Genomic DNA, 11,721 nt, shown 5'->3' on the forward strand with positions numbered 1-11,721 from the left:
TCCCCATCCCCATGGGGCAGCGAGCTGTGCCCCACGGCTGTAACCGCCGGCATCACACCACAATGCACCGAAACAACCGACCCCAGTTCTCACCAACACATTCACGCACCGCACACCACACCGCGCTGCTGAGTGCTGAGGAGATTCGGCCTCGTTACACCCCCGAGCCACCGACGTTTTGCAGGCAGAGAGGCTGTTTAGCAGCCTTTAATTAAAAAGGCACCGAGCTCGCATTCCCCCCCTTCCCCATAACTGTGGTAACTCGAAGAGCATCAAACCAGACCCCCGCTCTCCCCAGGGAGCCACAAAACATAACCCTGCAATTCCCCGCGTGACTCTGTCACCCCGCGGCCTGAAAGTAAATGCAGAATCCCGTCGGCCGGCCCGAGGGCAGGGAGCACCGGCCTGGAAAGGATTTTAGGGGTAAAGCTCAGAAATGGGGCGCAGGATGCCGGGTTTCCTGCCTCTCTCCATGGGGGGAGCACCATCCAGCGAGTCGACGACGACGAGAGGAAGGAAATCGCCAGTTCTGGGATACGCTGCGGAGATGCTGCACGGGGTCGTCTGCCCCCGGCCCCCTGCCAGGCTCAATTAAAGCAGCATTTGGGAAACTTTGGAGCTTCTGGAGCACCGAGCGCTGGGGCAGGAGGAGGATTATAGCTGGGGGTTCAAGTTCAAGGTGCCAGCTGCACCGCTGGCCCGGCGCCAGGCCGCGCTCCTCCCGGCTACCCAGGCGAGCTAACCCACGCAGCCGCCCGGGGAGGGAGGAGGTTTGACTTGGGCTTTTCATGCTGTTCGAGCGACGTGTTCAAAGTCTTCCTTCCCTACCACTGGAGACCATCTGGGCACTCCACCATCCAGAAGAAATTAATGCTTTTGAGCAAAAATTTGACTTCCATTCAGAGGCTGTACCTGTGCCAGCCGGAGCCGGCCAAAGAGCCGGAGGGGCGGAGCGGGGAGAGCTGGGCGCCGGCAGCTTTAGGAGCGAAGGGTCAGCGCTTTTGGCAGCGTGGGCAGAGGGGGGGGGACCTGGCAGTCAGGCACTGCCCAACCCCACGCAGGAGCCTGCTCAAAAGCAGGTTTCCAACTGCAGGTCGCCCGGTGATGCCCCCAGCGGGTCGGTCTCCCCACGGGTCTTCCATCAACGCGCTACAAGACGCTGGAGGCGACGCAGGGGAGAGGGCGGCTGCCCGCGGCTCTCCGGGGGCTAAAGCTGGGCCGTGCAGGGGGTGAGGACGGGCTCAGGGCAGGAGACCCTCCCCGCGGGACCCAGCTCACGGAGCGGGAGGCGGATGTGGCAGGTGCCCTTGTCCTTGCAGGCAGCGGGATCACCCGGGGAGGAGCAGGGAGGTGAAGAGGGGAAAAGAACCCAGCGAGGACAAAAGTGACAGCAGGGAGGGAGAGGAAGGGGCTCCGGAGCAGGGCCCGTGGCAGGACCAAAGGCTCAGAGCACTTTCCCCGACCTCCGGGAGAGGGTGGGCAGCGCGTCGGACACGTCTTGGATGGGGAGGAACAGCAAAAAAAAAAACCAACGCGAAAAAGACTCGCCGTCACTGTCACTCTTCAGAGAGAGAGAAAAAATGAAATCTCCTGCTAATTGGGCACCTCCTCTTGATTTTGGGGGAGGGAGGGGATCTGAGTCCCCCTTGTTTCAAGCTCCGGGGACCCTGGCAAAGCCTCCTCCGCTCTCTGCCTGGGCTGGGGACTGAGGATGGAGGATGGAGAACTAGAGAGCGAGCGATCGCGGCCAGGATCTGAGATCAGAGAGAAGGAATGTTGTTATGGAGAGGCTGAAAGCTCGGGGTGGGGATGACTCATGCTGGAGAACATACAGCTGTTGGGAGCGGGATTTGGCACCGGCTGGGCCGAGGCTGCGGAGCCTTCCCCATTAGCAGCGAAGGGAGAGAGGAGCCTCCGCGCCGTCTCCGATCTGGCAGAGGCATCTGCCAACCTGGGCTGGAGGTGATGGGGAGGGGAACGGCGCCTGCCAAAGCGGGGTCACGGCCCCGGAGAGGTATTTTGGGGCAGCAGGCAGGGCTTAGAAGCGAGTTTTCTTGGCTTGGGACCTGCAGGGGCTTTTTCTGCTTTGGGCTGGGGGCGGCAATGCTGCCCTGGGGAAGGGGGGAGTCGGAGCAGCGGGGATGGGATGGGGCTGGATGGGTCAGCTCCGGGGCTGCAGCCGTGGAGAAGGACAAGGTGTGAAGCAGACATCCCTCTCCTTTCTCTAGTAACGGGGAAACTGAGGCACAGAGCGGGGACGGGATGTATTCCCACCAAAAAAAGAAAAAGCCTCGTGGCGGCTGGCGCTCACCGCTGCATCCCTGGTCCATGGTCCCGCACTCCTTGTGCTGGGAAGAGGCATTTGGTGGCTGGAAGCCACTCTTCTGGCTGAGGAGTCACACCACCGTCCCTTCCTGGGCTGCTGGCAGGGCACGAGGGCTTCCATCTTCCATCCAGCTTCCATCCGTCTTCCATCCGCTTCCACCCAGCTGGAGATGCCGTAGCAGCTTCCCCAAAATTCCCAAGTTTGCTGCAGAGAGAAGGGGGAAAACCCCTTCCCCCCACGCAGCGAAGCCAAGGCAGGCGGGGAAGGAGGTTTGAGCAAGGCATGAGGCGCAGGAGGATGAGCCAGCACCTTCCCAAAGGCCCTTTCCGAGCAATTTTTTTGGTATCACGCCTGGAAATAACCCCAGCGCCAGGTTCCCAGCGCCGTGGGATAAAAAGCTCCATGGGCTGCTTCGGAGGTGGCTCCGTTTCAGTGGTAAGTGAAGCGACTGTAAATATCAACAGACTTGTTATTAATCGTGTTCTGTAAATGTGGAGTCATTATCTTTATGTCCCTGGAAAAGTAATTATCTCTGGCTTTTCAATAAGAACTTGGAAAAGCCTAAAGACTTGAGTTCTGGAAATGTCATCCGTCCCCATGTAGAAGAAAACCTGCGTACCTTCCCAGATTAATACAGGTTAACCAAATTTACGCAATGGCTGAGCTTTAATAAATTTCCACAGCTTTAAGTTAAATGCCTCTTCTCTTCCCAGTGATTTATCATCCCGATTCCCAAACTTTGTCCTGTGCTGCACGGATCGTACTGTACTGCGCGACGCCGTATTTTATCCTCTTCCCAGCAGTACCCGTGCTGGAGACAAGGTGGGATCTGATTTACGGGATCTCTCCTCCGCTGCCATGGAAAGCAATTCCTCCTCGCCTGACCAGGCTCCCGGGTCGTGGAGCTCCGGCTCAAGAATTATTCCTTCCGTACAAACAAACCCAAAAAGAAACGTTTTCCAGTTGAAGGGAACAGCAAGCCCGTGACCCCAGGCCAAAACGCAGCTCTGCGAAGCTTTACCCAACTGAAAGACGGCAGAAACACATCCACGCTTGACAGAAAATATTTGGGAAGATAACATTGCCTGCTGCACTTACATTCCTCATGCTCCGGCAGCCGCTGGGGGAGAAGAGGAGGAAGAAGAGGAGGAGGAGTGAGACGCCGCAGACCCAGGACCCGCACTCGCCAGAAGCCACTTGGCCACCGCGTTTCCAGCTCCGACGAGGCAGCGTGAGCACGAGCTGGGGGGGAGGAAAGCGTGCGTCGAAGCGGGTTTTAATCCCCCCCCGCCCCGGTGTCTGCGAAGCAGAACGCGTGCTGGGTGCGATGAACGGAACAGGGAGCTCGAGGGAAGGTGCTGGCTCCCGTCGCGTACGTACCCACCACCTCGGCAGATGGCTGGGCTGCGGGTCGGTGCCTTCATTTTAAGCCGCCAGAAGCATTAAAGCGCTGTTTGGGGTTTGTTGGGTTCTTTTGCCCTGGAGTAGCTGCGTCTGGCCATCGCTTCGTTTGCTTGGTCACGTACGGGATCGAGATCCTGACGGCAGGAGGGGACCATCTAGGAAGGGTTACCCCAAAATGCACCAAAAGGCTTGTCCTCCTAGGTCTTTGCCAGATTTCAGAGCGGTTCCCGCATCAAAATATTTTGTCATTTCGGTTATATTCTAAATTACTAAGCATTAGCGCTCGCTAATGTCGAAGGGAAGAAAAATAAAAGCTGGGGTGAAGCGCTTCAGCTGGAGCTGGGATGGGATATTTCACAGAAATGCAATATTCTGAGATTGCCTTTTCATTTCAAAATGAGCCGTAACGTCTCCAGCTCCACGTGGGCTCCTGGGGCAGAAGGGAGTTTGTGTTTTCAGCCCTCTCTTGCTGTGCCGGAGCGGGCAGGGTCGGCAAAACCCCAGCGGTTCGGGAGAGGTGAGGGATCTCCGTGACGGCTCATCCTACAAGAGAAATCCCAGGGGGAATCCGAAGAAACCGTCAGGGCCAAATTTTCCCGTACACAGAGGGAAATGCGTTTTCAGCCCCTCTTTAATGGAATTGCCGGACTCCTCGCCGCAGGAGCTCACCAAAAGGGGAGAACTCAGCGCGATGGAGAAGCGCCCGCTGGGCGGCCAACGAAGGCGATCGATGGGGTGACATCTGCGGCCGCAGCAGCCCTTCGGGCACCGGCGCTCCGACGGGATGGAGCTCTCTGGGAACGCACCGTCCTCCGCACGCCCAGCTCCCACCCATCCCTCGTTTATCCCCTCCCTTATTAAATGACACCCTCGTTAGCACCCGGCCTTCATTAGCAGCTTGCTGGCAGGGGGAGAGCGCTGCTCCCCGCTCGCAGCCGGACAGAGGGACCCTCTCGGCAGAGGTGACACCGACAGGGTCTTGCAATGTCCCCGCTCTTTGTTGCCCCCCGGCAGGACACGGAGCCCTCCTGTGCCAAACGTCCCCTTCCCAAAACGCTTCCACGCTGGTTTCGCTGCTGCGGAAGCCGAGCACCCCCACTCCGTCACACGAGGAAAGCCGCAGGGCTCAGGCGTTTGGGCAGCCACGAGAGGAGAATGTCCCCTCTCCGGCCTCGGTCCGCAAGCTGAGGACACACCTTAGGTCAGCTCATTAAATGGACTTTATTGGCAATTAAGACAGGACGAGGGGCAATGGTTTAAACTAGAGCAGGGCAGGGTTAGATCAGCCATTGGGAAGAAGTTCTTTCCACTGAGGCTGGTGAGACACTGGCCCAGGTTGCCCAGAGAGGGGGTGGAGGCCCCATCCCTGGAGACATTCAAGGCCAGGCTGGATGAGGCTCTGAGCAACCTGATCTAGTTACAGATGTCCCTGCTGACTGCAGGGGGTTGGACTGGGTGGCCTTTAGAGGTCCCTTCCGACCCAACACCGTCTATGGTTCTGTGATAACTGAGCCCTGCGTTCCCCAAATACGGCGGATACCCCCAAAGCAGAGATGTGCCCTCACCCGTATTTGCTCACTCAAACGGTGTCTCTCGCCACGTCTGAGCAGCAGCTCCCCAGCCAGCCCCAGAGAAGGCTCCGGTTCTGCTACCAAGCCTCTAAAAGATTAGTGATTTTAAAAAGAAAAAAAAAAAAAAAAGAGACTATAAAAATGCAATGGCCACAGCGCGTTCTTGTACGTTAAAGTTAGGTACCGCCGGTCAGGTAGGAGCAGGAGGAGCCTGAGCAGCATCTCAGCACTAACACATTTATCTGCTCCTCGACCCAGCAGCATCCCTGGAAGGTTATCGCATTTATCTGCGTCCCTGCTCCAAACAACATCCCAGAGGCCTCGGGAGGGGGGAGGACTTGGGCAAGATCCCTCGGCAAAGGAGGCGAGCCCAAGCTCAGACATAAAGCTTTTTTGATTTGGGATATTCGGCTTCATCCCTGGATACAAGCTCATCCTCTGCCGTCCTTTCCTCGGCAGGTCCGGATCCCCCCTTCCCACGTGGCTCCGCAGGCACGGAGCCGCCGCAAAGCACAAGGAGCATCTCTCGCTTTCCAGGGCTTGGGAGGATACGGAAGGCTCCCATGCCCCCGGCCGCGATGCTGCAGGCCGGGCAGCCCCCCCAAGGGGCTCGGCGGGGGGTTTCAGCCCTATGGCACCAGAACCCCAGCAACGGCCCCCCCGCATCCTTCCCATCCTCATCCCCAGTGACACCGGTCCGGCAGCGGGGCTGGAGCCGCAGCCTGGTCACGTTTGAAGGCGACGGTGGGAAAATTAAACAGGCGTGGGGTGGAGGTGGGGGGCCAGAGCAGGGCGTGGGGTTTGAAGCGAAGAGGGAACTGAAGGGCAGGAGCACCCTGGCGTTTAACAGCATCTTTCAGGGGGCTCATTTCCCTCCGACCCGCTCAGACGTGGATTTATCTCAGACACTCGATTTTCTCTCCCCTGGGAAAGTCCTGGCCCCATCCGCCCGGCGGCTCAGCGAGATGAGGTGTTGTGGTGGCCTCATCAATGGCCACGGGGTTTACACAGGGCTGGGACTCACCCAAAGGGCACGTTTCCACCCAAAGGGCACGTTTCCACCCAAAGCAAGCCAGAGCGGAGCGTGTTTGCCACCTGGTGCAGGCGGCGAGCGTCTGGGAGGAAGGCAGAGCAGCTCTCCACAGCTTCATCTTTGCAGTCGTCTTCTCTTGAGTCGAGAAGATCAAGAGGAAGAAGAAACAGAGAGGGGACGTTTGCCAGCATCCATCTCCTTGGATGCTGAGGATGGAAACCCAGATGAAAACCTGGCACCCCATTTTTTTTCCAGGAAATTCTTTGGGCTCCGGCATCTCGCTGTGCCTGCCCTTGCCAGCAAAGGCCGGGCAGGGACGGGAGTGGGCTCCATAGAGCGGGAGCACCGAGAGCTATTAACGCTAATGGGTGGGAAGTGGCCATGAATAAATCAGCAGCATCTTTCCAGCCATCAAAGCCTGAAACCCTCCCGTAGGAGCGCGGAGCGGAGGCGATGTCAAGCGGACGCGTGTTTGGTTCATCATAGGGGTATTCGATGCCGGTACCTGCAAACCCAGGAGACTTGGCCCCACGGACCCCCAGCCTGCTGCCACGGGGTGGAGGGAGGATTTTGGACCTCACCCCCCAGCCCCACGGAGAAACCCCCTCCCCCAAGGCAACCCTGAATATCGGCGGAGCCTTTCGTTTCTGAATGCCTCGGGGCTGGCTCTGCGCAGGGGTTTCGCGCTTGCCCTGACCTTCCCACGCCGCAGACGGGAGAGGAGACGCGGGGGGGCATCACCGGTTCCACCCTCCCTTTAACCAGACACATCCTTCTACCTCCAACCGTCCAGCCTGGCCTCGGTAATCCCAAATCCTAGGTATTAGGCATTTAATCTTGCATTTTATCATGTCTCCTCTTACCAGGGGGGCTGAAATTAAAAGGGAAGCAGGGAAGAGCTGAGCTTCGGCGGGTTTAATTGGTTCTGGCTGGTGGGTAAGAAGGAAGGAAGGAGGAAAAGGCAGCGGTTTCTTTTGCTGGCTTTCCTTGGCGTTTCCCGAGCGGCTATAATTATTCCGGGAGAGGGGAAGAGATGCAGCCTCAGGGGAGGGAGGGGAAAAAATGCCCCCTCCCCGGAGAGAGGAGGACTCTGTGTTCGCGTCTCAGCCAGCCCCGGGCATGAGGGAGCCGAGCGGCTCCGTGGAGCCGAGCCAGCGGCCTGGGCTGGAGGCCCACGGACATTATTTTCCATGATGCAAACTGGGAGGGGAGGTGAGGGGAGAGAGGCCGAGGCGGGACGTGGACAAGTCAGGGGTTTGGTGCCTTTGATGTCTCCTCCTGCCACGCAGGAAAGCTGGAGGCTCCAATCCAGGCTGGTGCCGCTTGGGACAGATGCTGAGCACTGGAAGTGGCAGTGGGATGAACTGGGGACAGAGCCAGAGGGATGCGGAGCAATGAGCTGGGAGTCGGGGATCCCCATTTCCGAGCGCTGGAAGCTCGGCAAAACCCAGACATTTTGCCTGTGGCTCCCGGGCGGTACCCAGCACAGGTCCCCGCTCCTCTCTGCGGATGCCCTGCAGGTCCTGGGATATAAAAATCCCAGTTTCCATTCCCTCCCCGCTCCTGCACATCCTCCGGACACCTCACTTTATGCTCCAGAACAGACGTCCCGATGCAGGAGACTTCACCGTTAACGCCACCTTGCCAGTCACGCCTGGATCCTACTGATGCTCCTCAGAAATGGAGCTGCCCTGGCTAATAAACGCATTTGTTTAATTATCATTGGCAGAGTGGAGAGCCTTTAATTGCACTTCCCTGCCCCCCCGCCCCCCCCCGCCATAACGAGGGACTGTACTTTGACCTCAGTTGAAGCACCGATTAGCAACAGGTAGAAAACATTCAATATGCTATTTTCCAGATAAAAATAAGTAGATCCACAGCTGATGGGATACAAGAAAAAGCCCGAACGGTGAAGCTGTAATCCCGCTTTTCCACATTTACCAGGAAAAAGCCGGATGCGGGAATTCCAGCATCCCACAGCACTGACCACCGGCTGCCGGGGCAGGGCACTGGGAACCGCCGTCTGGGATGCTGCAAACTCCCAGCACCGCCAGGCTGTGGGAGCTGCTGCACGTCATTAGGAAGAAGATGAATTTTGGAAGAACTACGCGCACTTAAAGAATAATGCAACCTGCCAGGCACTTAACGCAGCCCAGACAAATGGAACCGACCGCTGGAGCTCACCCAGGTAAAACCGCCAGAGCCAGAGGGCCCTGGGGACGGGCGAGGAGCTGGGGGATGACGTAGGACACCTTCGGACCGAAATCTGCCAGGTCTTTCCCTGGGCGGGCGTGGAGGGGGGGTTACGGCTTTGGAAAAGGGGAAGGAGGAGGAGGGGGGACCTCTCGCCTCGGGCTGATGCTCCGCAGCACCCGGGAGCCCCCCGCGCTCGCGGGATCAGGCTGGGCCATCGCATCCTCGCTGCCGGAGCACTCATCGTTCCCGCTCCGTCACGGGCACTGCCGGCCACACGCGGGTGATAAATGACCCAGAAACAGGCAGTTTCAGGCCACCAAAGTGGCAAATCACCCTCCAGCAGCGAGCCCGCTAGCCCAGACCGTTTTCCCTGCTAAAGACTGCAATTAAGATTAAAGTCAGAATTTTTGCAGCAAATGCATTTTCACCTCAAAATAAGAAAGAAGAAAAAAAAGAAAATATGATGGATGAACCCTGCTCTCTCTCATCTTCTTTACAGCAAGCTCTCTCCGCTCTACCTCTGCTCCAGTGCCAGCCGCAGCCTCCTCCATGTCCCTGTACATCAGGAGCTGGTGCCTCTCCAGACGCTTCTTGCGGGGCAGTTTATAAATTTCCAGCCGAAGGCTCAGCCCTGACACAGATCACTCAGAAATGAACGGAATAAACCCTCCCCGCCCTGTGTCGCTGGGGCCGCAGCATCATCCTTTCCAGCCTCAGCCGAACCTCCCAGCTCTGCAGTCTGTCCGTGGGGCCCAGAGCATCCCCCCTGCCCCATCGAACAGCCGCGACGTGTCACCCCCTCGGGTGTGATTGCCGCCCTCCGCTGGACAAAACTCCCGTCCCCTTCTCCGGGATCCCCCCGGTCCCCAGCGGGGAGACGGCTTCAATCCCACTGGGACGCAAGGTGAGCACCGAGCGCGTCCCTGCTGCGGCGCAGGAGGGGGTTTGCAGGGAGAAGGCAGAAGATGCTCAAAGCTCCTGGCAGCCGAGTTGTGCCAGCAGACGCCCGTTCATCTCACATTCTCGTATCCGGAGAAATAGCGGAGGTCTGGAATACGGCAGGACCCCCAGCCTCCTGCAAGGCCAAGGGCTGGCTGCAAACGCGCAACCTAAATACGACAGGAGAAGACATTTCGGTGTCCCCTGCCCCACGCCGCGCACCGGGAGAGGGGGCAAGAAAAAGAGACGTCGGGATGGTTTCACGTCACACCGGCTACACACACATCGCATGAGCATCCCCGAAATGGTCAGTGTCCCAGGCGGCCGAGCACAGGGGGGAAAGATGCCCACAAATCCCATTTTGCAGCTTAAACCCGTCATGAGAATCAGGCTCTGCCCGCTCCCAGCCGGCCGAGCATCCTCATCCGTATGGCAACCATCAACTGGAGCAGTTTGCACCGTGCACACACACACACACACACACGCACACAAAAGCTCACTCCCCTGCCAACCTCCTGCCCTTCCTTGTGCGTAATCAAGCCCACATGCTAACGAGCAGGCGTGCAGAGCCGACCTGCCTCCCCCCCGCGGACAGCCCTTGCCGGGGTTTTACCGCACGACTCGCCTTGCCGAAAGGAGCCCGGTGCGAACCCTCCTGGCAAAAGGACGGCTCAGCCTTTCCCTGCTCCGTCGTGGGGAGAAACACCCAAAAGCTGCTTCTCCGGACGCTGGGAACCGCCGCTGTGAGCTCCGGCTCGCCCGGGACAGGTTTGGACGCGGCGGTGGTGCAGGCGGTGGAGTCATTTTACCAGCAAAGCCAGTAACGCTGTTTGCAATTAAAATGGCCCAGCCCTTCCCATTGCGAGCCCTCGCCTCTCGCCGCCGGACCTCAGCGAGCTTCAAAGCCCTCGGCTGGAGTTTCTTGGCACCGGGCGAGTTTTCCCCCCCTCCTCTCCAAGAGCTTGGCTGGAAAGGACGCGGCTGCCCGGGGGGACGGCGGGGAGCAGAGGTGAGGAGCCTGGACGCACAAAGAGAAGTTCAGGAGGGGAAATAACACCCCGTTACCACGCTTTGCTGAGGAATTTCACCCAGGAAACACCAAGCTTCGTACAACCCATCCCAGTCCCTAAGTGCCTATATATATATATACATATCTGTATCTCCATAACCCCGGCGGGTCACTGCAGCCCAGTGGCCCAACGCGAGTCCCGAGACGGTCACAGCCCAACGGCCGTCAGCGCAAAGACAACGACAACCGTGACAAATGCCGTCTGTAATCCCTCCGGAGAGGATTAAGCCATGCCGAGTTCAGAAATGAAGACGTTTTATGGCCACCCAAGGACTGAGCAAGGGAGGAGACACACCAGCAAAGGGACCCGGGATGGAGTGAGCGGGAACAAGCAGAAACCGGGGGTATTTTGAGGAGCAAAAGGGATAACTTTCGTTTAGGCAACCTGACACTGTTTCCCCCAGCAAGTTTTCAATTACGGGCTGGCTAACGGAAAATCCTGTAATAATTATGTCAGTGTTGTAATGTTATGGAAAATACCGTAACGAAATCAGGGCTGTGCCGGGCTCCTCCAGCAGCGTGGGTACGTGCACAGGCTGCCCCGTGCGCCCGCTCCCCCCCGGGCCTCTCCTGCTCCCCGCAAAGGTTTCAGGGCTCAGGAACCTTCCTGGTGCCCAAAACGCCACCGTGGTGCAGGTGAACACCGTGGGTTTCTCCCACTGTAGAGCATGGGCTTACAGTGGAAGAGCACGGGAGAGGCGTCAATGAAGGTCTCCAGGCGTGGTGGCTCATGAACCCCCTCTGCTCTGCTCTGGGGAGGCCCCACCTGGAGTCCTGTGTCCAGCTCTGGAGCCCTCAGCACAAGAAGGACACGGAGCTGTTGGAGCGGGGCCAGAGGAGGCCCCAAAGATGATCCGAGGGCTGGAGCCCCTCTGCTGTGAGGACAGGCTGAGAGAGCTGGGGGGGTTCAGCCTGGAGAAGAGAAGGCTCCGGGGAGACCTTCCAGCCCCTTCCAGTCCCTAAAGGGGCTCCAGGAAAGCTGGGGAGGGGCTGTTTGCAAGGGCATGGAGCGACAGGACGAGGGGCAATGGTTTAAACCAGAGCAGGGCAGGGTTAGATCAGCCATTGGGAAGAAGTTCTTTCCACTGAGGGTGGTGAGACACTGGCCCAGGTTGCCCAGAGACGGGGCGGAGGCCCCATCCCTGGAGACATTCAAGGCCAGGCTGGATGAGGCTCTGAGCAG

General features: G+C 58.6%; 1 long non-coding RNA gene across 1 annotated transcript; it reads left to right on the plus strand.

The window, feature by feature from the left end:
• The first annotated feature begins 978 nt into the window (after positions 1 to 978).
• LOC141733041 (uncharacterized) lies at positions 979 to 9,280 on the plus strand. Its single transcript, XR_012584205.1, has 4 exons — positions 979 to 2,014; positions 2,229 to 2,761; positions 3,040 to 8,522; positions 9,030 to 9,280. It is a non-coding gene; the product is annotated as an uncharacterized LOC141733041 (long non-coding RNA).
• The last annotated feature ends 2,441 nt before the right edge of the window (positions 9,281 to 11,721 follow it).

Source organism: Larus michahellis, chromosome 19 (genome assembly GCF_964199755.1).
Source record: "Larus michahellis chromosome 19, bLarMic1.1, whole genome shotgun sequence".
In the NCBI taxonomy this organism is placed as follows: Eukaryota; Metazoa; Chordata; class Aves; order Charadriiformes; family Laridae; genus Larus; species Larus michahellis.